Below are 24,414 nucleotides of genomic sequence, written 5' to 3' on the forward strand. Positions count from 1 at the left end.
TGGGTAGTTTTATCAGACAAGCTGATCATATCAAACCTATAATGGGAAATAACTAGCGACTGCTTAGGAGCTGTCACATAGATGTTGTGTGGTAAAAGTTTTATTTTTGCCTCTGAAATGAAGTGGTGTACAAGTATACGAGAGTAACGTTACATAAAATAAAAATACGTGAGTAAATGCGTCAGCTGGAGAGTGAACCCGGATCCCTCTGGCTATGAGCTGACAGTTCAAACCGGCGAGTACAGTTATGTTTTCCGGAAGTGAACGACACAGAAGCTGGTCCAGGACCAGCGCTGCACAGACACCCCAAAAAACAAAAACATTAATTCTGGCCCAGCCAAGGTCCAACGGTCACCAAAGCTTTTGTGTTGTTGTCAATGAAACTTTGTTGTTGCCTTGACTGTGGGCCAAACACTCTCTGTGCACATAAACAGCTCGGGCTGTGTGTAGACTCACACGGACACCTTCAACAACACTCCTGGCTTTGGGAAGTAGTTTCAGCTCATCAGTCCCAGACAACTGCTGCACCACGAGCAAACACAGAAGTCCTCCACTGCCACCACACTGCCACTGCAGGTGCAGCCCACTCATCCCAACACGTTGTAGAGCACAACTGTAAAACTGGACTGAAGTCTGTGAAACAACAGGCTACTGCATCCTTCCTCTGTCCTGCAAAAGAGCTAAACTTAAAAGATTTGAGGCGTTTTCTGTGCGGTTCTGGAGGCAACTGAGCCCTAAAGAAGTTTCTACTCATCTCGCACCACTGATGAACATGAATTATTTGTGTTTAAAGGCCACTAAGGCTGCATCAGTGCTGCCGAGGTTCCTAAGCAACAGGAAGAGGAAATCAGGTCTGATATCTGAGCAGTTTACCGCAGCGATGATTCTGAGCAGATTTTCAATAATTAGTTCAAACTTTCTTTCTTTTCTTCACTTCCTCTCTGTCATAGTTTCTCTCTCTCACTCTCTCTCTCTCTGTCTCTATCCTGGGTGGTTTCTGATGTAAATGTTTTCAGTCAGTTGGCGGCTGAGTCTCAGCAGGTGGTCCACCAAATCCACCGTAACCCCCGGCAACCCCTGTCCAGCCAATCCAAACGCTGCCCTACCCGCCACTCCGCTTAGTTAGCCCTGACAGGACCCTCTGTGTGTGCGTGTGTGTGTGTGAGTGTGTGTGTGTGTGTGTGTGTGTGTGTGTGTGTGTGTGTGTGTGTCTGAGAGACAGAGTAACAGTGAGAGAGAGAGAGAGTAAAGCATTTGAGAGGCAGTACTCAGAGGACAGGGCGTGTACTTGGAGTGGTCATTAAAAGTTTATTAAAAACTTTTCAACCGTTGGGAAAATGGGTCTGAGTATCAGTGAGCATGGAAGCAATTGTGTACTGTGTGTGTGTGCGTGCGTGTGTGTGTGTGTGTGTGTGTGTGTATGTTAGCTCACTGCTACAGCTTTCTTACACCTCAGAAACAATAATCTGTTCCTCACTGTTTTTGGAAAAACGTGTTGTCATGTTATCATTTATGGTCTATTACTGTTGCTTTTTTTAGCTGCTAAAATCAAACATTTATGGCTTATTGTCTGCAGTTTATTGAGATGCATTCTGGGAAATGTAGTAAGTCACTCCCTGAGATAGTAGATTATGCACTTTGAGGAAAAGCAGGTGCTAATAAAAGTAATTTTCACTTTATTATAACCACCTGGAACTATCTAATAATATAGTAATAACTGTTTTTATAATAACAATAACTGTCAAGTGATGATTATGATGAGTCTGTAATAGGATTGTGCATTTGTCAACCATTTTGCATCAGATTCTTCTTTATTTTTCTTTACTTTTTTTTTCTTTTCCTATGGATCTCATTCTGGATGTTCTCACATTTCGTCAATATTCAGTAATTGTAATATGTTAGTAATATTAGCATTGTTAAAAATCCCATGAATCATCATTAAGGTCATTTCCAATCTGTCTATTTCCAATAACTAACTATGCAGTAGATTCTAGGAAACAGTTTTTAGCCTGATAAGTCTTCTCTATATTAACCAATTAACTGTTTTGTTGCTCAAACACGACAATAATTACTTTTTGAAAGAACTCAGAAGAGAGCTCATGGTTCAGTTTGACTCAGATAAACTGAAAACATGCCTGACTTCTTCAAAAACTTACAACACTATGATCTTATTTGTTCATCTGACTCACTAATCTTCTCTAACCTGTGAGCAAAGACCTTGAATCCACAGGCGTTATTAACAGATATTAAAAAAACACGTTTTCCTTAAGAACAAGAGAGTGAAATTATCAGGCGGCACAAAACAGCTACTTAGAGGTAATTTGAGTCAAGTTGATTAATGACACTTGTGTTTACTGTCATTCATTTCACTAAACTTGCCTTTTTGTGCCTGAGAGTAATTTAAATAAAGTGTCAACTGAACCCACAGAACTATAGTAAAGAGTTTACTGTTGGAAGACATTGATGAGTCTGTTTTTTTTTTTTTTTTGGGCGCAGGAGTCACTGCACATCAAAGTTGTTAACCTGAAATTATAATAATACAGAAATGTATCTTATTTTAGTGTAGATACAATACTTACAGAACTTTGTATGGGCAGCCACATACAACAAATGTAGTGGATGTATCTGTTTATATGAAACACTGATAATATACGTCTTTAAAAATGAGAGACAACTGCCAATTCGCTGCTTTACTTCCACTTAGCGGTGAAGCTTAAGGAACAGGTCGTCATCTGTACTGTCTGCAGTATGCAGGGGAATAAGTTTCTGTCAAATAACAAGTGAAAACATTTTTAAAAATATTTTTTACCTTATTGGGAATAATTTGTGTTTGACTGACTGGATTATTAAATTGGCTTCCTGCAAATCAGAAGGAAGAGCTGCACATGTACAGCTCCGATGTGACCTTTTAATTCTGAATTCAATTTAAACAGCTCATAAATGATTGTTTCACTGATTTACTGTGAATTATTCCCTTTCCTCATCAATGTTTCAGATATGGGCCCCCACTAGTACCACGTTCAAATCTTTACTGGGCTCAGTGTTCACATCCTCTCCATTTTTACCACCCCTCCCCTTTATGTCTCCATCCATTCCCTCTCTTTTTTTTTCTTTCCCTCCTTGTGTGAGTGGTATGGTAACGATACCGGCGGCGATCACCTGAGGACATATTTTAAAATGTTTGTGTGAGTGTGAGAGTGAGAGAGGCAGAGATGCAGCGGATGGATGGTGTAAATGTCTGAGCTATCATCAGCTTTGATTGGCTTTGAGTGGCTCTGAGTGCTGGGTCCATCCCATCAGCTTTCCTGGGTCCTTAGGAGCAGTGGGTTGTGTGTGTGTGTGTGTGTGTGTGTGTGTCGCCCATGTCCTTTGTGTACCTCAGTACCTTCTTTGTGTGCGTGTCTCTGGGGATTTCTGTGTGCAGGTATGTGTCTGTATGACCATATTAAGTCACTGTATGTCCTACAGACTACAGAACCACACCAGGGCATCAGGGAGGCTGAGTGGTTTTAGCGACTGCAGTTCAGACAGAGAACAGAGGTTGAGACTGTGTCAGCAAGCAACTGCCCCACTGAAGTGTCTTTGAGCAAGACACTGAATCCCTATCCCCACACAGGAGTCCCTGGGATATCATAACCCCACGTCATCATAGAGCTAATGCTTATTTGTACAGCTTGGCCCCTTCATGCTGTTGAGTGTCATATTTACCTCCTCTGAAAACTTTCCCTGTAAGCACCATTGCTGTAAGACTAACAGTGCAAAGGTTCATCAGTAAAAAAAAAAAAAAAAAGGATGACCCAGATAACATAACAAACAAATGCAACCAACAAACAATTCAGTGATGAGAAATAATGACCGCCCGTTTCCTCTAGGCTTGAGGGGAAGTGCCGTCAACCCGATTACCCGACTCCTCCCACCCCTTCTCTGAACTCCATACATACCAAAGACTGCACTGGAGGGAAGAGAAAGGCTCCTGGTTAATGTTTAACCAGGTTATGTAAAGACAGAGTCAGATAGCTGAGCTTATTAGCAAATAGACTTAATAAGTGTGTGGGACAACAATAAGTTTAATGGCTGACGTATGGAAAAACTGCAGCTCGGAAGAGGCAGTAGTGAAATACTCAATATGTACAAATACATGTAAAATAATCATGTGACTAAAGAGCCTGAACTGTTCTCTGTGTAGATGTGACCATGCTTGTATGATGTTCTAAATGTACTTTAGAAGAATCAGTTATACTATATATCATGCCTAAACATAAACGAACAGCAGACGGGTCTTTGGGAGTTACCTAAAAAAGCTCAACTAATCTCTGAACCATCATCAAAATGTAATTTAGTGATTAATTGAGCTCCTAGTTGTGGCTGTTGATATGAGAAGGCGTCATCGGGTCATAAAACTTTATCGGCAGGTGGAAGACAATGTCAAATGTGTATTTGAAAAAGCGCATTTGACAGATGAAGTTGCTGCAGGAGGTCGAATATGGCCACAAATACGATGATCGCACATCATCCCTTGTTAGGTGTGTGTGCCTACATGCAAACTTGGATGTCTGCATGTGAGCTAAAAAAAGAGAAAGCTTTTTTTTTTTTTGGCCAAGTTGGCATAACTTGCACTATGTGTGTGTGTGTGTGTTAGGTTGTGCATATGTGTGTTGGTGTTTTGTATAGAAAGTGCTGTGTGCAGTAGAATGGGGGATTTGGTGCCATCAGCACAGTGATGTCAGCACACAGAGACAAACAAAGCCAGAATCCAAACCCTCTCCCAACTACCCACAATCCCCCTGGACACGGTGGGGGGCCCTGCCTGGGGGCCCTCTGCTATTAACACACACACACACATCCATGTTAACACAAGCTCTCTCTCAGTTTTGCACATAAGTGCATGTGTTAATTTCTGTGTGTGTGTGTGATGTAATACATATGTACTATATATACATACATATATGTAGAACAGCTTCCTCACTTCTGCTGTACATACACGTGCTCAGTTACACATTCACATCCACTCAGATCTATAACAGTATCACTCAAGCAGTATATTTCTACCCCTGTAGCCACCATATGTACTGTATGTGCATAAATCTCCCCTGATGCTGATTCAAACTGGATTAAACCCGGATTATTTGGTTTATACATATGCCTCATTTTAGAAAGTAAAACCATTGAAACCAAATCAGTAAAGTAAAGTGTTTTTTAGGAGAGATAAATGAGCTATAAAGTACTTTAACTAAACTAAAACAACTGTAAATTACACTGGAAAGTAAACCCAACTGTAAAATACAAAAAAGATATACCAGCTCTATAGGGAGGTATGTTTTAGGAAGGTAAAAGCACTTTTTTGGAAACTTAATTCCAACTGTAAAATATGTTTAAAGAAAAAAAAATTAACCCAACTGTAAAATGCATCTGGAAACGAAACTTTAAAGAGAAATATTGTTAAGAAAAATAAAACCAACTTTCACGTCCTATTTCAAAACCAAGCATTCAGTACTGTTTTGGGGGAAAAAAAGCAAAACTGACACAAACTTTGGAATAAGTCATAAAGACATTCAGCCAGTTCCCACAGTGTTAAAAAGTACGACCGTTGGTTCGACGCTGCTCTGTGTGCGAGTGAACAGTCAAATCAGAAACACACCTCTGTTTGCTTTGGCCTGGCCCTCTGCCACGCTGCACCAGCCTCGGCCACATGCCTTGCAAATGGGGAATGACATTACTGTCATTGTATTTGTGGTGGAGTTCATATGAATACACTGTGACTGTACTGAGGCAGACGTTAATATCGTCATGACAATGTGCTTTGATGACGTAACATAGGGTGTTATCTTAAGGTCAGAATGACGACAGTGTACTGAGAGATGCAACAACAAAACACTGGCAACAATAATTTTTTTTTTTTTTTTTTGATTGGCCCCAAAACCAAAAGAGCTACACTTTCTACGAGGCTTGGAAAACTAAACCAGCAGAATAAAAAGGAGGTAACAAGTCTGAGTGTAATTTTAGACTCTGATTTGAAACTTAAATGAATCAGCCTCAATTCCAAAAGAATTGATTTTACTTGTTTACAAAGCTCTTAATGGTTTGGCGCCCTCTTACATCACTGATTGTCTGTCGTTTTATGTCCCGCCATTATTTATTTATTTATTTATGTATTTACACTTTTTTTTTCTTAAATGTTAACCCTCTTTTTTAATGATTTCCCTGTTTTAACTCCCCTTCTCTTTTATTTTTGTCAAAGCACTTTGAGCTGCAGCCTGTGAATAAATAAGGGTCATATAATAAAGTTTATTATTATTATTTGTGGTAGTATTATGATGTAACTGTACCCTATACATTATGTAGTCAAGTGATATCACCTCACTGTGTCCATTAACTACATGGAAATTCAGTTTGCATTAATTTCCAGCTTTCAGTTCAAATGCAGAAAGGTGTACTTTGTGTCCTGTATTAAACCAACAATATATCACATCACTTAAGTTGCTATGTATCATTCCTTGATTCGTCACACCCTTTTCCGTCACCATGATCACCTTATACTCATATGTTACTGTTCTGCTCAGTAACAGTTCCACCTCATCGTTGGTCCAAGTGAAGAAATCTCTGGTCTTATTTTTTCCCACTGTTGTTCCTCGTTCATGGTATTTTCTTGAACTAAGCAACCAGCTGCCGAGTAGACGATCTGCTTCCTGTTTACTCCTGCACGTGCTTGCCCAGCGTGAGTGAATTGTGATGTGTTATGCGTTTTCAGCTAAAACACTCGTCTGAATGGAGATCATTTTAGTTTTAAAATGAAAATGTGTTAAAGTGGTCAGAGCCTTCATTTCTAAAACAAAAAGGAAGAATTAAAGGAGATGGCCTGCAATGGAAATCTGGGGAAAGAGGAAAGTTGTCTAAACAGCTTTCTGTCATAGATTCACAGTGTCTTGTCATAAATCGGAGTCAGATCGCACCATGTCAGCTGGATGGTGTGACGATCTGAAAGAAGACCAGTCTACTGCTGCTATCTCCTCGTCAAAGTGTTACACAACAATTATCAACTGTTGGTGTTTTTTTCTGCTCTTTAAATGCCCTTCTGTTCAAAACGGCAAGGGACCAGACTATGGCTGGTTGTGTGTGTGTGTGTGTGTGTGTGTGTGTGTGTGTGTGCGTGTGTGTTTGTTTGTGTTGCTTTTTTTGGGCAGTGAGATCGGGGTAACTGGGCATACTGTACCCAAACAGGTCCTCATTGTGCTGGAGAAGGAAGAGCTGGGTCGTACTGCACCCTATTCAGCTAAGTTTGGACTGAGTGAAGGGGAGGGGGGGACTATGTGTGTTTGTTTTCTATGCATGTTTTTGTATGTTTTCGTGTGTGTGTGTGTGTGTGTGTGTGTGTGTGTGTACAGTAGTCTACAATGACTGCTGGGAACTTTGGATGCATACATCCACTATTTGTGTTTAGGGGGATGGATTTTATCTGAGTTCTACCCTCATCCCTCCTCTAAATCCTGTGTGTGTGTGTGTGTGTGTGTGTGTGTGTGTGTGTGTGTGTTGGAGGATGGTGGGGGGCAACAATAGCTTCCTTTGACCCGTATAATGAGGGAGTTCTTCATATTCAGATGGCTGCTGGTACATTTGCTGCTGCATTAGCTTTAGCCAAACCTCACATCAGTTTAACACAACAGCACAGAGGAAGCTCAAACTTTCTGCAACTAAACTTAATTGCATTGAAATGTAGCTACTTGTTGCCTGGTAACACATTTTTGCATCTGGCAGCATTGGGTTATTGTGGGTGTGCAAGGATTCACTGTGAACTATGACCTTTTAGCCTCAGCTGCTTTTCACCAAGGCTGAGTGTTTTATTAATCTGCTCCCTATGAATTCAGCCGAACCAGTTGGACTAAAAATACATTGAATAGATAATGTTGTGGTTATTTCTGTGTTTGTGACATAAAGTGCTGATCGGCCGTCACAGATGTCAGGGCTTCTATATGTGGCAGTCCTCCACGGCTGCACGTGCTGCTTCCACTCAGATCTTCACCTCAATACTGCAAACAGATGAGAAAAATTAAAGGCACTATTTCATTGGTGAATGAGGCTTCCCTGAGTAAAAACCCACAACACAGCACTGTTGGGAGTTGAAGTTTGAAGCTTCTTCATTTCTTTTTGTTTTCTTTTTTCAGTGATGTAACAGGAGAGTGAGGCCGCAGTCAAGAGACCAGGACATTGCATGAACCGGATGGCAAATGGGGACCGGTAGGTTTGGGGGAAGACACACACACACAAATACACAGTGAGTCCCATAGAGAGACACAGCAATGCCCTGGAGGGTGCCAGTCATGCCCAGCTTCCGCTGCGCTCCAAATTGAGCGTGGCACAGAGTGTATGAAGTCAGCCGTCTGGAAGAGAGCCAAGCATTGTTCCTCCAAGCAGCTGGATGGTAATTACTAGAAAGAAAGAGAGAGAGAGAGAGAGAGAGAGAGAGAGAGAGAGAGAGGGGCTGCCACCTCACTACTGTTGCTTCAGCTTCTTCTCCTGATGCACGTATCATATCGGAAACTGATTTATATGGTAAAAACCAGCTGGGAGTCAGACAACAGAGAGTACTCTCCTGTACAGGGTCATGGGTGTCATGGTTCATCAAAAGGTGATGAAACTATGGCTCCAGTCAGAAGTTGTCATAATACAGGACAATGAGGTTTTTTTCCTCAAGTTAAAACCATAAACATAAAAATATCATCCGTATATTGTGCAGAGATAATGAATAAAAGCCTTAAACTAAATAATGTAAAGCAACAGCAGTCAAGTAAAACTTCATTTACAGTACATTTCAATAGGCTTCATAAGAAAATAATGATATAAAAACAAACAACTAAAGCAGTTAAATGAGGTTTGATAAAAAAAAGAAAAATAAAATTGTACGTCATCAATCACTTACTGGCTTTTTGTGAGGATTTCAACCACGTCGTATGTTCAAAAACTTAAATTATGTAAAAATAACATGAAAAAACAAAATGATCTGTTGTTGATACTGACATGTTTTGTCATCCACATTCACTATGAACGTACATACAGCAGCTGAACTTTCAGTGAGTTTAATCCTCCTCTTCATCTCTGCAGACATACCTAGGTGTGTTTTGTGACGCTGAGCATGTATGTTGTATACATTTATCTGATGGAAAAAAAAGAGAGCGATAGACATGAAGTGGGACATATGATGCTGGAGGGTGATAGAGGAAGAGAGAGAGAGAGAGAGAGAGTGGGAGGTGGAGAGAGCTTTGCAGCCGCCCAGGGCCGAGGAATGTGTCAACTTGCTGTCAGCTATGTGCTGCTTTGTCATGAGACCACAGAGCACTGGAAACGCGTAAAGTTGCCTTTTTCACACCTTCGACTCCTCCACCCCCCCCCCCCCCCCCCCCCCCCCCCCCCCTCCTCCTCCCCTCTTCTTCCACACACATACACACACACAGTGGCAGCAGTAGCCAGGCCAGTGCTAGTGCAGCTGTGACCAGAACAATAGCATTCCTCAGGTTTTAAACGCCTGGCACTTAGATTCCTAACAGTCAAATTCCTGGCGGGGAGAAGCTGGGGGTTGCTATAGGACGCTGTGAGCTGTAAGACGCCGTGTAAGGAGCCTGTAAAGCGCTGTGTGATTTGTGTTTTTATGAGAGGGATGGATAGGTTGAGGGGGAACGGGGCGAAGCTCTGTTGTTCAGCCTCACGTTCTGTTTCCTCAGATGTGACATTTTGAACACTTCAATTTTAGCAGTTTAGGTTGAGAGGCGTCCTGCTGCTTTGTCGGGGTGTCGTGTCGATGGAGGCACCTGTTAAGTCAACATGTGTGTCTTGTAATTCGTTTTTGGCACATGTGGTGCTGAAAACTACGCAGATGTGTTGAAAGTGACACGTTAGTTTTAAGAGTGTTAAATTAGGCACCAACAAAGAGAACAAACAAGGATATGTCATGTTTAGTCCACTTTTACATATTCTCCCTTCTAATAAATGATGCAGAAAACATAAAAAAAATCTTCTAACCAGTTTTGAATTTATCTTTCAAGAAACAACATTTAAATCCTTAAGAAATTCCCTTTTACTCAATTTTATGTTTGTTTCACACAGAAAAGATTTGAGATGTGTGTATCCAAAAGGTTTAAAAAATTAATTAGTCTTTTATTTGTTCTCCTGTCACCATTGAGAAAGCCTTTATTTTGAAATGCTGTCAAAAGGCGATTTATAATGTTAGAGAGAAAAAGAGAAAAGCCCAAATACTGTGCACCTCACATCATGTGTGTGCCGCCTCTGGTGGCTTCAGTTCACACAGCACTGAGCTGCCCTTCTATCAGCCCATCTGAAATAACCCCAAAAATAACGATTCTCTCATTAACCATGCCTGTTTCACAATTTAAATATAAATGAATCTAATTTAGAAAACCTCGGCCACGATGAAGGAGACTCATTTAGAGCCAATCTAAAATTAATGAGGGCATCTGGAGAGAGAGAGGGAGTGGAGAGGGGCCCTGCGTGGCTTAACAGATACCGGAGTTAACAAGCTACTGTACTTTAAACACTGGAAAATCCCCATTAATTTTAAAGTTAACGCACTACTGTACTCTGAATGGTGGAAAAGAGCTTTAATGTTAGTTCAAACACATGACAGGGACATCTTCAGACTGACTCTTGGCCTCTCTCTGTCAAACCTCCTTTATGTTGTTAAAATGCCAGCATTTATCAGACTCTGCCTGCTCATGCAGAATTATAATTTTCTGGACATTTTTTTTTAATACAATGGCATCTGACTATGTCTGTGCATGCGTGCAGGATTCAACCCTGAGACCTTAATGCTGTCAGATTCACTGTCATAGTTCTGTCCTGCAGAGACGGCTACAGGAGAAGAAATAGAATCTCTTCATGTGCATTTTGCTTCAGTAAAACTTTCAAACAATTATTCTTTAAACTGCAATGGCGGCATGCTTATAATAAAGTCTCCTAGGCAACTGATGGCACTACAGGTTTGTGTATGAATATATCTGGGGCTTGGATTTAGTTCTCTTTAGAAAAAAAAACAAAACGCACTTTTTTACTGACATGCCGTCTGTTGCGTTCTCTGCCTCAGCAGCCTCTCGAATGGCTGCAGCAGATGCCAGCCAGCTCCCACAGTGACTGTTTGGTTTTGCAGGTTTAATTCCCGATGGGTTTGGGTCCAGAGTGATTAGGCTGTGCCCTAAAGGCCAGCGGGCTTGTCAGGTGTCTCCACACATTAACGTTGTTCTGCTCACACCCTGAGCTGACAGCACAGCGAGGCAGAGGGGGGGGAGAGAAATGCTGATCTGGCATGGTGGGAGGCACAGAAGGGCGAAGGAAACTCCATGTTTAATTGTATTGTTCATGTATTAAATAAGCTTTAAAAAAAGGTTTTGTTTTGTTTTCGGAGAGTCCTTCAAATTAAAAGCTTAAACCACTAGTGACAGTGTCTTGGAGTCAAACTTATGCAGGAAAACTTTAATTTTGATTGTGTCTTGCCTCCATAATTCAAAGTCTCATGTTGTAAAAGGCTTTGCACACAAAAATGATCACAAATTTGATTTTCCTCTTAATAAACTAACTGGGATTTTACAGGAGAAGTAGATTTTTAGTGTTTGAAACTTATGACAATTGCTGGTTTTAAAAATTGGTGAAAAGGCAGAAAAACATTTCAAGCTAATTCTCAGGAGCAAATGTTTGTTGAAACAGGTGGAAGTTATGATATGTACATTTCTATGACTGAGATAAAAGGCCCTTTTCCTCTCGAATGACTTTTTAGCTAATGAAAGAAACACACTGATGGTTGCTACCTCAACATTTTCTTTAAACCAGCCCAGAAATAACACGGCCGACTTTTCCCTGCTGGATTCAAATAAACTTGCATTGTGTCTGTGCACAAACAACTTCCTGCATGCAGCTTGTTAACAGGGGCAAGCAAACAAAAAAAAAGGAAAACTAAATCTCTTCCTGCTTTTGACCTCCAACCCCATCCCATCTACCCCACCCACACCCACCACATACACAGCATGGTTCAGCTTCAGAGGGGGAGGTAGTGGCAGTGGTGAGGAGATGGCGTTTGTATGTGTGTGTATGTAGGCAGAGGAGGTGATGTTAAGTTTTTAGAGTCCGGGGAGGGGGGGGGGGGGGTGAGGAGACCTGCTGAGAGGGCAGCCTATATACACTCCTCCTCCTTCCTGCTATACCTCTCCCTCCATCTCTCGCCTCTGTTCACCCTCCTCCTCTTCCTCCCTTCTGTCTCCAGCCGTGGGGGTAAAGTACATTACATGCTTGCTAATCAAACCTCCATTACAAGTTTGGAGGGAATGAAGCAAGAGTCTCGAGTCTTCTTCTTCTTTCCTCTTTCTACTAACTTCAGTGTGTCTCCTTCACCTTCCTCCTGCTCCTTCATCTTCTCCAAAAGTCTCTTAACTTTTGAGCTGTGTGTAATATTCAGGAAGTATTTCAGCAGCATGGTGGCATGTAATGCCAGAATTTCACAAACAAAGCCGATCAATATCATTTAAAATTATAAAACTACAAGAAGCCAGAATATTTTTTATGACCCCACCCTTTGATCTAATATAAAACACTGACACCAAGCGTGATTTGACAGTATGGATCAGAAGGTTTTAACAGTGCTCGCCATGATGTCACTTTGCAGCAACAAGTCCAGCAATTTTTTGAATTATCCAAGTATACGTTTGAACAACTTGATGGATGCATGAAAATTGTACAGGGCGTTTCGGAGGGTGCCATGAAATATATACTGGCTGCAGGTCACAACCAAAATGTGCAAGAATCACTCTGAAAAACAGAACTCCAAGAAGGAAACATAACTTTTTTTTAGTTTGAAATGTGACATCTGGTGTCACATCAAAATGGACACATCAAACATTCAAACACAACTTTTAAATGTTTAGAATCCAACATGGCTGAAAGCCTTTAAGGCCCCTCTGGTGGTCCGACACCAAAGTGTTGGCCTTACTGCTGTTGCCCTACAGAAAAAGGCAACAGGATCATTAAAATCTGCAGTTTTTCCTCTTTGGCACCCAAAAAGAAAAACATCTGTACATTACTTTCTTGTTTTTCTGCTGTCTGAATGTCCGTCTGAAATACAAGCACAAGAAAGCAGCGACAGACATTTTCCCTTTTTGTTTTCATGTTCTCCAGCACATGCAAAGCATTTAAGGACGTATGTGCGCCACTTGGATGCTAAACAAATTTAATGAAAACCTGTCAATTAGGATATTAGATATCTTATGTACAAAAAAAAGGAGAGCTGGAAACAGGAAGTGTTTGTCCTCTGGGGAGCGTGAATGTTGGAACTAAGGTAAAACTCTGCTGTGGTGGTGGCTCTGGAGGTCTGATGGTCCACAAAATCATCATGACTCATCGTCTGGGGATCATGGATCATAATTTCTAGCACCAGAACCAGAATTGTGAGGCCATTTATCTACTACGTTTTAGCAGAGAATCATCCCATTTAAACAAGAGCTTTTGATTCTTCTCTTGTCTAATTTCAGACTTGATCTTCAGTTACAAGCCACTATAAGCTAAACTAACACAAGCTCCCATGGAATAGTGCTCTGATTTGAATAAGCTGCGAAAGCCCCTTCAGAGCTCTGTGGTCTGCTAACCATACAGGGGATCAGAGGATGAGGTCTGCACAATACCACAGTGACACAAACTGGATCTACTGTACACAATATCTGGACTTACATATTGAAACTGATACATGTAGGAATACAAAAGACATAGCAGAGACAGTCTTACAGGGGTAATTAGCCATGCACCCAACCAAAGCTCAATTACCATTTCTAAGAGCACAAGCTCTCCAGACATGAATACACAGCTTTTGAAATATAATGTCTTGTTTTTGTGTGTGGCCTGTAAACATGGAGACGCTGTCATATGAGAGCAGTAAGTCCACCTCATTATCATTTATTCTTATGCATACACTACATGTTGGTAGAGCTGTTGACCTTATTCTACAAAACATCTCTAAAGCACGTGTTAATGTGAAAGACACTATCAATTCCAGGTCTGACTGAAGTGCAGATGTCCTGCTAACATTTTTCTTTCTTCACTACTTTCCTGTGTTAATGAAAAATACAATTTTCACAACACTTTCTATCCACAATTGGACAATTGTATTATTTACCAACCAAAAAAGGAACAGTTTCATACCTAAAATAATAATTTAGTGCTCTACTTTCTCTTCCTTTCTTTTGGTAATTGGATTTAGTGAACACCTGTATGAGTGTAGATTGTTCAGGGGATTATGGTCAGGGAAGCCCTGAGTCACCACTAATTATCATCTATTTCTCTCTCTCTCTCTCTCTCTCTCTCTCTCTCTCTCTCACACACACACACACACACACACACACACAGTTCCCATATTTCCCTCTTCACCAAACTCAAGAGATTTAATTGATATTTTAAGGTCATATTGGCTTTGTTTGCTTTGCTACACTATCTAGCTTTATCTGGAAAACTTATGGTGACGTCTGGCCGCTGTACAGTGGACCAGGTCTTTAATTCTTAAGAGACACCGGTGAGATCATTGAGAGATTCACTGAAGAACTAAACTAGGAAAGTTTTTTAGAAACTTGTGAAGTCAGTGTTTGATCAGAGAACGATGGTAAGTCATGATGGTTCCTCACTACACCCAGAGCAGCCTTGAACTTCAGTAGAGGAACTGAATTTAGTTTCTCGTTCCTCTGGTTCCTCTGTGTTGAGACACAGGTGAAATTCCTGAGTTCCTCAAAAGGTTCTTGGTCCCCTGGGAAACTCGCTGTTGTGAAAATGGTCATTGTACTCTACATTTGCTTTTGGCCGTAAAGAAAACCCATGACCACGTCCCTTGGGGGTAATTCATTATCCATGTTGCTTTCACCACTGGAGGTCGAGGCTGATAAGACCCAATCAGGGAGCCATCAGGTGTGACCACGTCCTCTGTTTTTGCCCGTATAGACGACACAACGCAACCCCTGAGTTTTCAAACCAAACTGGGGCCGATAGCGTTTCCAAAATGTTCTGTTTTAGGGGCTTGAAAACTCTGTAGTGTAGACGGGAGGTGAAAATGTAGTTGACCATACTAAGTTGACCATACCTGGTGACCTGGAGCCAAGAGAGGACAGGTAGACTGTGATAATTCAGGTGAAGGAAGAAATGATCTGTGAAGGAAGAGAGGAAGGAGAGAGAGAGAGAGAGAGAGAGAGAGATGTTCTCGGTCCCACAGTGAAATTTGAGATAGTGGTGTAGCTGTTGACTGAGGAGAGAGAGAGAGAGAGAGAGAGAGAGAGTGTGTGTGTGTGTGTGTGTGTGTGTGTGTGTGTGTGTTCAGATGAGCGATGAACAGACAACGCTTGTCCTCAAGTCAAAGAGCTCCAGTGGCTAAAACCCCATCGGGCATGAGACACACACACACACACACACACACACACACACACACACACACACACACACACACGGACAGGTGATACATCATGGATGTGAGAAGGAGGAGGGGAGAGTTGGGGGAGAGAGGGAGTGAAAAGAAGGGATGGACAGATGAGAAGGAGGTGAAGTGGAGGAGGAGTTGGAGGGAGCAGGAGGGTGAGGGGGCACGCAGCGGGTGACAGAGGGGAGCAATAAAGAGCAACAGACAGTTTAGTGCCTCCAGCTTCTTCATGTATGGAGGTAACAGTGAAACTGATTATTGAAGAGATGATCTCTCAGTTCTCCATGATGATGCTGAGACTGTTGAGTTTCTTCACTGTACGTCACCTGCCAATCAAACAGTGTGTCCTGTTCAGTCATGACGTTTCCTTCAGCTTTCTGTTGATCCTGTTCCTGGTAAAGGTCAAGGAGGAAACGTTTTCAACTCAACTTTATTGATCCCAAGACAGAAAAACACAATAAAAACACAACAAAACACATAAAACATACAATAAAAATATGTAAAACAAGTTCAAATCTTCCACACAAGCTCAGTTAAAACAAAGTACATCAGTGACAGCCTAACAACATTAACATCTGTGACTAAAACTCACCATCATTTGACTCATCCTAAGCATGTGAAAGCTTGATGGCATGAGAGACAAATAATTTCTCACCATGTCGGACGTGTCCCGTCATGCTCTGAAGCTCAAACTCTCCACACAGAGGATGAAGATGCTCAAATTATTAATCATCCATTTCAATGGCTCATTCTTGCCCTCAAATTCCCCACTTATTTCATTCCCTGTGATTACTTTAGTTGTTGGCTGTAGTAAATAATTGAAACTTTGTAAATACTATTCATATTGTCTTGTCTTAGCAATAAATATAAAAATTCAAATGACAATTTTTGTTCACAGCAGTGATTCATATTGATTTAGGTGAATGCTAAATTGACTTTTAAATGGGTCATGATATTTAAAACACTATAAGATTGATCTTAGTCACTCAAAGGTCCACTTACTCAAGGTTTTCAAAGGCTTTCAGCCAGATTTGATGACCTTCGACCGCAGTTAGTGTGCTCAGTTGCTATGTGTGTCCTCACGGTGTAGGATAGTCCTCTGTAACTGGCTGCAACTGTTTTTTTTCTTATGTGTAGGCAAAAATGATTCAGCTGTAAACTTGTACTTGCTGAATCCAGGACATAAAAGTCACTATTATGTAGAGAAATAATTTGATTACTTTACTTTAAACAGCTGAAGGTGGATGATAACAACTGCTCCTCAATCACAAAGAAGGAAGAAGTGAAAACAAGGTGAACAGATTTCTGTGCGAGCCAAGTGCACATCGGCAGCCAAGGCCGTGAGAACTTTTACTTTTGAGAATTCCAATAAGCAGAAATCCTGTAAGGTCACTACCTTCTTATTGTGTGTCGGGCTGGAGGAGCCCAGCTTTCAGTGTTCTTGCTAAATTCTCTTTTGGAGACTTTTAAAATTAGACTTTTAAAAATTACAGCGGTTGAAGCCAGCGACCAAACCAACACTAAAATAATACTGGTAATAATTTGAGCAAATATCACAGACTATAAAAACCTTACTGTGGAGGAAGGATGTTCGGGGTAATTTAAAAATAATGGCCCGTGTAGCTTTCAGTTCTGGGATGGTGAGATGAGAGTGGGGAGGAAGGGAGTGATGGACAGCTAGAGGGAGGGAAAGAGAGAAGGGGGATGGAGGGATGGAGGGAGGTGTATAGTGCAGCAGAAACTTCCCATGCTGGCCTCCCAGTGTGGCTACGTAATGAGGGCAAGGGACATAGACACACACACACACTCACGCACGCACACACAGACACACACACTCGGGGCTGAGCACGGCCCCACGGCTGATTAGCGGCACACAAAGGCCCCAAACAGAAGTAGCAGAGGACACACAATGGGAGCAGGGCCTCAAGGCGTGGTTTACTTCTGCCCCAAGGGAGGGGGCGAGAGAGGTAGAGAGACAGTGAGGGACAGGGGGAGAGAGAGTGTCCCACTGAGCTGGACAGGCAACTGAAGGGGGGAGGGTAGGAGGGGCGAGGAGGGGGTTCGCTGGGGTTAGAAAAGTGACAGAAGCAGAGAGGAGTTTTGTTTTTGTCTTGATAAAGACATGCTGGGTCTCTACCGAGCTCTGCTGCAGCGTCAGGAAACCAGATGAATGGGTCACCATCACGGCTGCTTGTTCCCCGTCCCATCCAGGGGCCGATCCACCTGTTCTCCAGCACATTTTAAATTTATAATTTCTAAACCTCAGGCATTAAAAAAAAGCTCAGCTGAGTCAGAAAATATGATGAACCAACACGGGGAAGATGCAGTTAAGGTTGATGGATGGAGTTTATTTGGAGAGAAGATGTTGATGTGCCTGCTTCGACTTCTTCTTCGTATGTCTGGCAGCGCAGGAAAGGATTCAACATGTTGCTATTATTACAAGCCTGCGCTTCACCACAAACCACCCAGAATTTTAAAAAAAGAAGAAGAAGAATAGGGCAGCAGACACAAACATCACATGGTGTGAGGGTAAATTAAATTCATGAAAATGTCATGAAATGCCAGAGGCAGCAAAGAAATCTGCACAGTACTTAGACAGAAACATACAGACGGAGGGCAAATTAAAGGAAAAAGCTGAAAAATTAACAGGATGTTAATGCCCCCACCCACAGTGCCAGGGCATCACTGAAGGGTTTGGTGGGCGACGTGTTAGACAGCGCTCTCCACCACCATCATCAAAACGCCAGATGAGGGAATATATGTTGAAAGAAAGCTGTTCTGGTGGCTTATGGTGGCTGAACCCTCTACTAAGACACTTAATGTTGTATTTTCCTTTAATTCCTCACCCGTCTGTTCCTTATGATTCATATATATCAGTTTATTAGTTTAAAGGTCCCATATTTTATACTTTTCCAGTGTTTTATTTGCAGTTTTGATCCATAGGAAGATATATTGGTGGTTTTAAGAACCAAAAACCCCTCTCTCTCTCTCTCTCTCTTTACACACACATATATATATATATGTGTGTGTGTGTGTGTGTGTTAACTCATCACTGAGTCAGTGTGCAGTAAATAGACACAGTCATTTTTTATTCTACAATATAAACAGTTTGACAAGACGTTGACACACAGTTCTTCATGGGTTCTGCTCCCTGGATGAATGCACCAAATGTTTAAAGCGCCTTGAACACTGTACGATCTCGCTGTGCCCTTTTCCCTGACCTCAACACCTTCACCGCTTCCTCCTTCTCTTATGAGATTTATTTTCTTGCGCACAAGTGTCAGCACGTTGGCCAAATCTTGTTCTCAGGACTTTCATGTTTTGAAAAATGTTAATTTCATGTCCTTGCTTTGCACTTGTTTCTGTTCTAACATAGAGCCACAGTTCACAAGGCGTTCATGTCGTTCATTGACATGCCTCAAAATTAATATAACACAGCCAAGATTTTATGAAAACCATCTCACACAATGTGACTTGCTGGTCTTGTGTAAAGGCACCATTAGTCTCTGATCTGATCGTTTCTGCCAGTAAGTGCATTAAAATATTCACAAAACAGATACTTAACAATAATGTCTATGTAAAATAATTCATATAATAATATTGAAATGCCCTTTTACAGGGCCTGTTCATAAATGCCTTATTCTTTTTTTCTTTTTTTTTTTTTAAGGTGCATGATCGCTACAGATTAAAGTGTGATATGAATTTGATCTGAAGTCCCTTTCATACATGACTGAGGACTATGTTTTGGTTCAGCAGAAGTGGTCTAGGTGTTTAAAATATTGAGAATAAATTAACTTAGAATAAAAGAATAAACACACCAATCTCACTATCAGTAAAACTATAGGATAAATTCATGATCAACTCATCGTCATTCAGCGGGAAAGTGAAGAGATGATGAGTAGAACTGAGCCCAACAGACGCAATATACTTCAAATGATGATTGTTTGAGTTATTGCTACCACAGTACAATCATCCCAGCGGCTCTTTGCATAGATTACTATCTACACATTTCTCAGAATGAATATTAAATGGCAGCGACTAATGAACACGGCCTTCTTTTCACAGAGGAGCAGCGACTGCTGTAATCTCCACTGTTCAATTAGCGGCACTGACCGGGACGCCACCTACACTTCATTAACAGGGTGAGGAAGGTATGGATTTAACCTCTTTGCCTCTGTTTCTTTCCTTTTCTCTATCTCTCTAAATCCTCTCTCTCTGCTTTCCCGAGAAAAATCTCAGCAGCAGGAAAAATGAAATTAGTCCAAACTGCTTTCTCCGTATCAGTTAAAACACAATTTGCTCTTATTTCAACATCAATATTGAGGCTCCTGGAATATTCACTGACAGGCAACAGAGAAAAAGAGAAAGACTAAATCGGGGGGAGGGGGTATAAATCCGCAAAGACAATTCAGCTTTTCCAGCCTCTTTTCCTGTTTTTCCAATTACTTAATGCTATTTAAATACACCAGAGCTGACACACACACACACACACACACACACACACACACACGTTAATGGTCCTCAGCCATGGAGAGGCTCCTGAAATAAGTCACGCAGTAATTGTATTTGATAAATCATGAAGGGAGCCCATCAGAGGAAAGCTAGTTGTAATAAAATGATAAAACAGACAATTATGAAAAAATCCCTGGCCTTTAATTTCCTAAACACACTCTGGAGAGAGGCCGTTTGAGCCGGGGCGATTTGACGAGATGCTCAACACGTTTTTTCTCTTCTCCTCTTTGACTCTTTGAATCACTGTGAAATGGTTGTAACATTAGCAGATCTCCACTCACTGCTGGTTCAGATCTCCTCAGTCCTGTTTCCTGTTCCACTGAACTCCCTTTGTACCAATAACAGTTTTTGAAGACTGACCAACTGATTCACTTTGATGTACGGTCAGTTTGTAATTTTGGCCGTCGCCATCTCTTGCTTTTGAAACCAGGAGAAACCATATTTGGACAAGAAGGCGGAGCTGAGGAGCAGTGAGGGGTGGATCTGACCTGCTCTGTGCTCTGCTCGATTGTCAGGCAGGTCGCTGTGTGTGGTACAGTCTCAATCACATGGTAGCCACGCCCTAATGTATACTCAGCTTTATCGTGTATTTCCCTGTAAATGGGGCCATAATTTAAAAAATGAACATCATATTGTATTGAAGAAGACTTGAAAGTAGCTATTGAGACCATAAACTTTTACTTTTTACTGAGGTAATAAATCGAGTGAGAAGTAGAGACAGTTTCATGGTTCTGTTTAGACTCTCACAGCCCTTCAGGTTAAGGTGAGGGAAAAATCCTGGTCTGGTTTACTACAGGAAAAGTTTAAAGTGACCCCAGACACAACATATTTATTTACATTTTAGCAAAACCATCATCTTTGCCTGACCTGACTGTGGATATGAACCCAGTCCCTGATGTGACTGTCACGTGCTTTGTACGCCCTCCGCCCATCCTCCGAATAAATGTAGAGCTTCATTCATATGAAGAAAAACGTTGCCTCTGAACATAATCCAGCCACCACAACGTAACTGAGAAACAGGTGTAGTAGTTGTATGAACGTCATTTCTAGGAGACAGTGTTTACTCGCTGTTCAATATGTGCTTCAGTGTGTTTCCTCTTTGATTAAACAGCCTGTGTAGGTGGAAACAGTCATCATGTACGGGACGTCTGCTCTTTGTGTGTTTTAATAACCTTACGAACAGCAGCTTGATTTGTCTCCTGTTGCTTTGAAACCTCACATACAGTAAACAAGCGGGTTAATGCTCATTAGGATACAATCTAATCATGGCCCACATTAATTAAGTCTGAGTTAACATCCTTTTTTTTCCTACCTCCTGTCTACTCACCTCCATCTTTTTACACCGTGATTTGATTCATGTGGTCTGACTGTGCTTGTGTATCATTCCACCCGATGTAACACTCATTATAACACAGAGGTAAGTGCCGAAAGATTCAGATGTGGGTATTAAAGCCTGCATTAGGAGTCAGTCATACTCTTTTGAAGGCCACTGTTGGCAGTCAGATCAGGTGACACAGACCAAACCCTCTACTGTCACTAGATCAAATTAGCTCTTTGAGGCACAGACGTCATTTTGTTCACGGTCGTATAAAAATCACATCAGTCACCGACTCGTCTGCTGGGGACAGGCGTGACGGCGTGAGATCTGCACCATGAAGAGTTCCAAAATCAGATCTTTTGGTTCCTTGTGTAAATGCAGTCAGACTGTGTGTGTGTGTGTGTGTGTGTGTACTGTAGGTGCTGCTGTGTAAAATAACATGGAAAAGATGATTTTCCAGCATAGTGAGGTTTCCACAGCGTGTTTCCCTCAGGCAGCAGCAGAGAGATGATTGAATTTTGTGTGTGTGTGTGTGTGTGTGTGTGTGTGTGTGTGTGTGTGTGTCAGTGAGTGTGTGTGGGTTTGACACAACTGAAGACACCTCAACCGTCTGCTGCACCTCCACCTGTCTGTATTTTTCTGTCATTGGCTGAATTAAGCGCTCATTAGTTTGCTGTGAGCGAAATATGACCACAAGCTACTGAAAAAAACGTTTCATATTTTTATAAATTCATGTTTGTTTTACAGAGACACTAAAGAAAAACCTCTGTCTTCCTTTTATTCCTCAAAAGCAGACGTCCTGGAGGTGTGTGGTTTTCAAATTACAGCAGTCTGATCACACGAGAGGAAGGAAGAGCTAACACACGAACACACACCTGAGTCTCGATGGTCCCTCTGTCTCCTCTTCACATACAATAACCCTGCTTCTGTCTCTGTGTCTCTACAGGTTATGCTGACGGTACAACATCAAACCAGAAGGAGTACAAGAGATGGAGAAGATGCTGACATTTCACACACACACACACACACACACACACACACACACACACAGGGCAGTAAATGGGAGCTTGCTGTCAGTAGTGTGAGCCATTTCCAGGTGAAGCAAACTGAATCAAAGTGAATCAAGCTGAACTGATGTGAACTGGAACGACCTGACCTGCACTGAAAAGAAGGTTCCAGCTGGACAGGACACACACTCTGCGCTCTGAGGTTCCTGGAGGAAAATTCAAGGCAGAGAAATAACACAGATGAAAACCTGCTGTCATTCATACCTGTTGTTTTGGGGGCTTCCTCTGCTACACTTCATACGCTTTAATTTCAATATATGCTGTTTATTCACATTTATATTGTTTATATATAATAGATTTTGACTCTGTCTCTTGTGTGCATATCTATGTTTTCCACAGTGCTTATTTTCTTGATGAATCATAAACATAAAAGGAATCTGCTGTGCTGGTGTCCACCCAGTTTATTTTCTTCCCTTCTCTTTATTTTTTATGTGTAACTTTATCCACGTACCTGTTTGAGGGGTCATCATAGACTAAAACTGTTACAAAAATAAAAGTCTAAACACACTGGCACTATAGTCTCTTTACCCATGGTTAGAAGAATGCTAACGTTAGCTCCAGTTTTTAGAGAATTTTAATAGAAGTTTAGGGAAATCAAATATTACACTTTGTCTCTTAAATGTAATTTTTTTTTTTTTAATGATGCTCAGTTTTCATTTTGTCACAAATTTCACACTCAGCTACATTTACAGAGAATCAGGATTTGATGCTGTTTATTAGCATTAAATGAGAAACTAGCACAGCTCTGCTTTTGAGTAAAACACAAACATCTTCAACTGTATTCATTTTTACATTTTCAGTTAAGTTGAAGGATTAAAAGCAAAAAATTATTTTATACTTTTACTTTCAAAATCCTTTCCAAACCCATTTCATCTGAAGAATGCAAAGCTTAGTTATCATAGGTCATGAGAGGGTTACAGTTTGAGATACTGTGATATTAATATTTGAGCATATTTGGAGTATTTACATCCAATGTGCACAAATATTTCAACATGAATTAAATTATGTTAAAAAGTCAAACGCTACATTAACATTTCTCACATAAGGTTCCCATGTGTCTGTCTGAAGAGCTGAAGCATGTTTTGTTTCTTTTTAAAGCTGAAACAAATAAAGCATCTTGTTATTTCACACACATTTAATAAAGACTGAACATCTGCAGTCATGTGTCTTTACTTCTGTATGTGTGGAATGTGAAAACATTGAATGAAAGTTTCTGTTTCTGTTCATCTTCAGCGAGGTGATTCACACACACCAGTACACTCAAGCAAGTGTGTAATCTCAGCACACACACACACACACACACACAGAACGATAGCCTCTGGCTATCAGCAGCAGTGAGTGTAAATGATCGCATAGTTGTGGTCATAACTCACAGCCTTACAGGCTACTGATAAAGCTGACACCTAGTGTGTGTGTGTGTCATTTTAGACTCTTCATGTCGCTTCCCTTCCCTTCTGTCTCTTCTCGACTTCCTCCTCCTCCTCCTCCTCCTCCTCCTCTTCGATGCCTCGGGTGATGAAACTGACTCTGTTACATCAGACCAACACCCCCCTGCCCAACTTCTTCCTCCACCCATCTACACACACACTCTTGTTTGCCCACACTCTAGACCCACATTAGTATGTTTAACCTTATTGATTAGGTCCTGTCTATTGATACAGATCAGAGTGATCCATCACTGATATCTCTGTTTGCAGGGCGGAGATGAATTGATAGTGATGGATGACAGATTCATCAGTAAACATGGTGAAGTGAAGAGACACACACAGTGACAATGGCTTTATTTTCATTGTGGGGTACTGATAAAAAAAAACAGACTGTTAATGCTGTGATGGTGCATGACTGTACAATAAGAAGGAAGAATTACATGGATCTCATCAGATAAACACATTCACACCCTGGTGAGACATGACATTAACAATCTGCACAGGTGAATTAAAGGTAGGGAAAAAATCTGGACAGTTGTTGCACATACAATGCCATATCTATGTGTAGTAATAATAACTATTGTTAACAGAGTGCTAACACATGAATGATTACACTCAAATTATTACAAAAAAAAAAAAAGGTTTCGCTCA

The 24,414-nt window shown here is 41.2% G+C and overlaps 1 long non-coding RNA gene across 2 annotated transcripts in view; it reads left to right on the forward strand.

Annotated features, from left to right (window-relative positions):
- LOC139626150 (uncharacterized) overlaps positions 1-23,494 on the forward strand; it is an 84,298-nt gene extending 60,804 nt beyond the window's left edge. Inside the window, exons 3-5 of one of the 2 annotated variants that reach the window (XR_011692127.1) lie at positions 8,160-8,232; positions 19,505-19,590; positions 22,216-23,494. This is a non-coding gene — a long non-coding RNA (uncharacterized lncRNA). The remainder of the gene's footprint in view (positions 1-8,159; positions 8,233-19,504; positions 19,591-22,215) is intronic. The other variant, XR_011692128.1, reaches the window with a different exon arrangement.
- The last annotated feature ends 920 nt before the right edge of the window (positions 23,495-24,414 follow it).

The sequence above is a fragment of the Trachinotus anak genome, unplaced genomic scaffold (assembly GCF_046630095.1).
Source record: "Trachinotus anak isolate AG129_WGS33_773 ecotype Australia unplaced genomic scaffold, CSIRO_AGI_Tana_v1 ptg000010l, whole genome shotgun sequence".
NCBI lineage: Eukaryota > Metazoa > Chordata > Actinopteri > Carangiformes > Carangidae > Trachinotus > Trachinotus anak.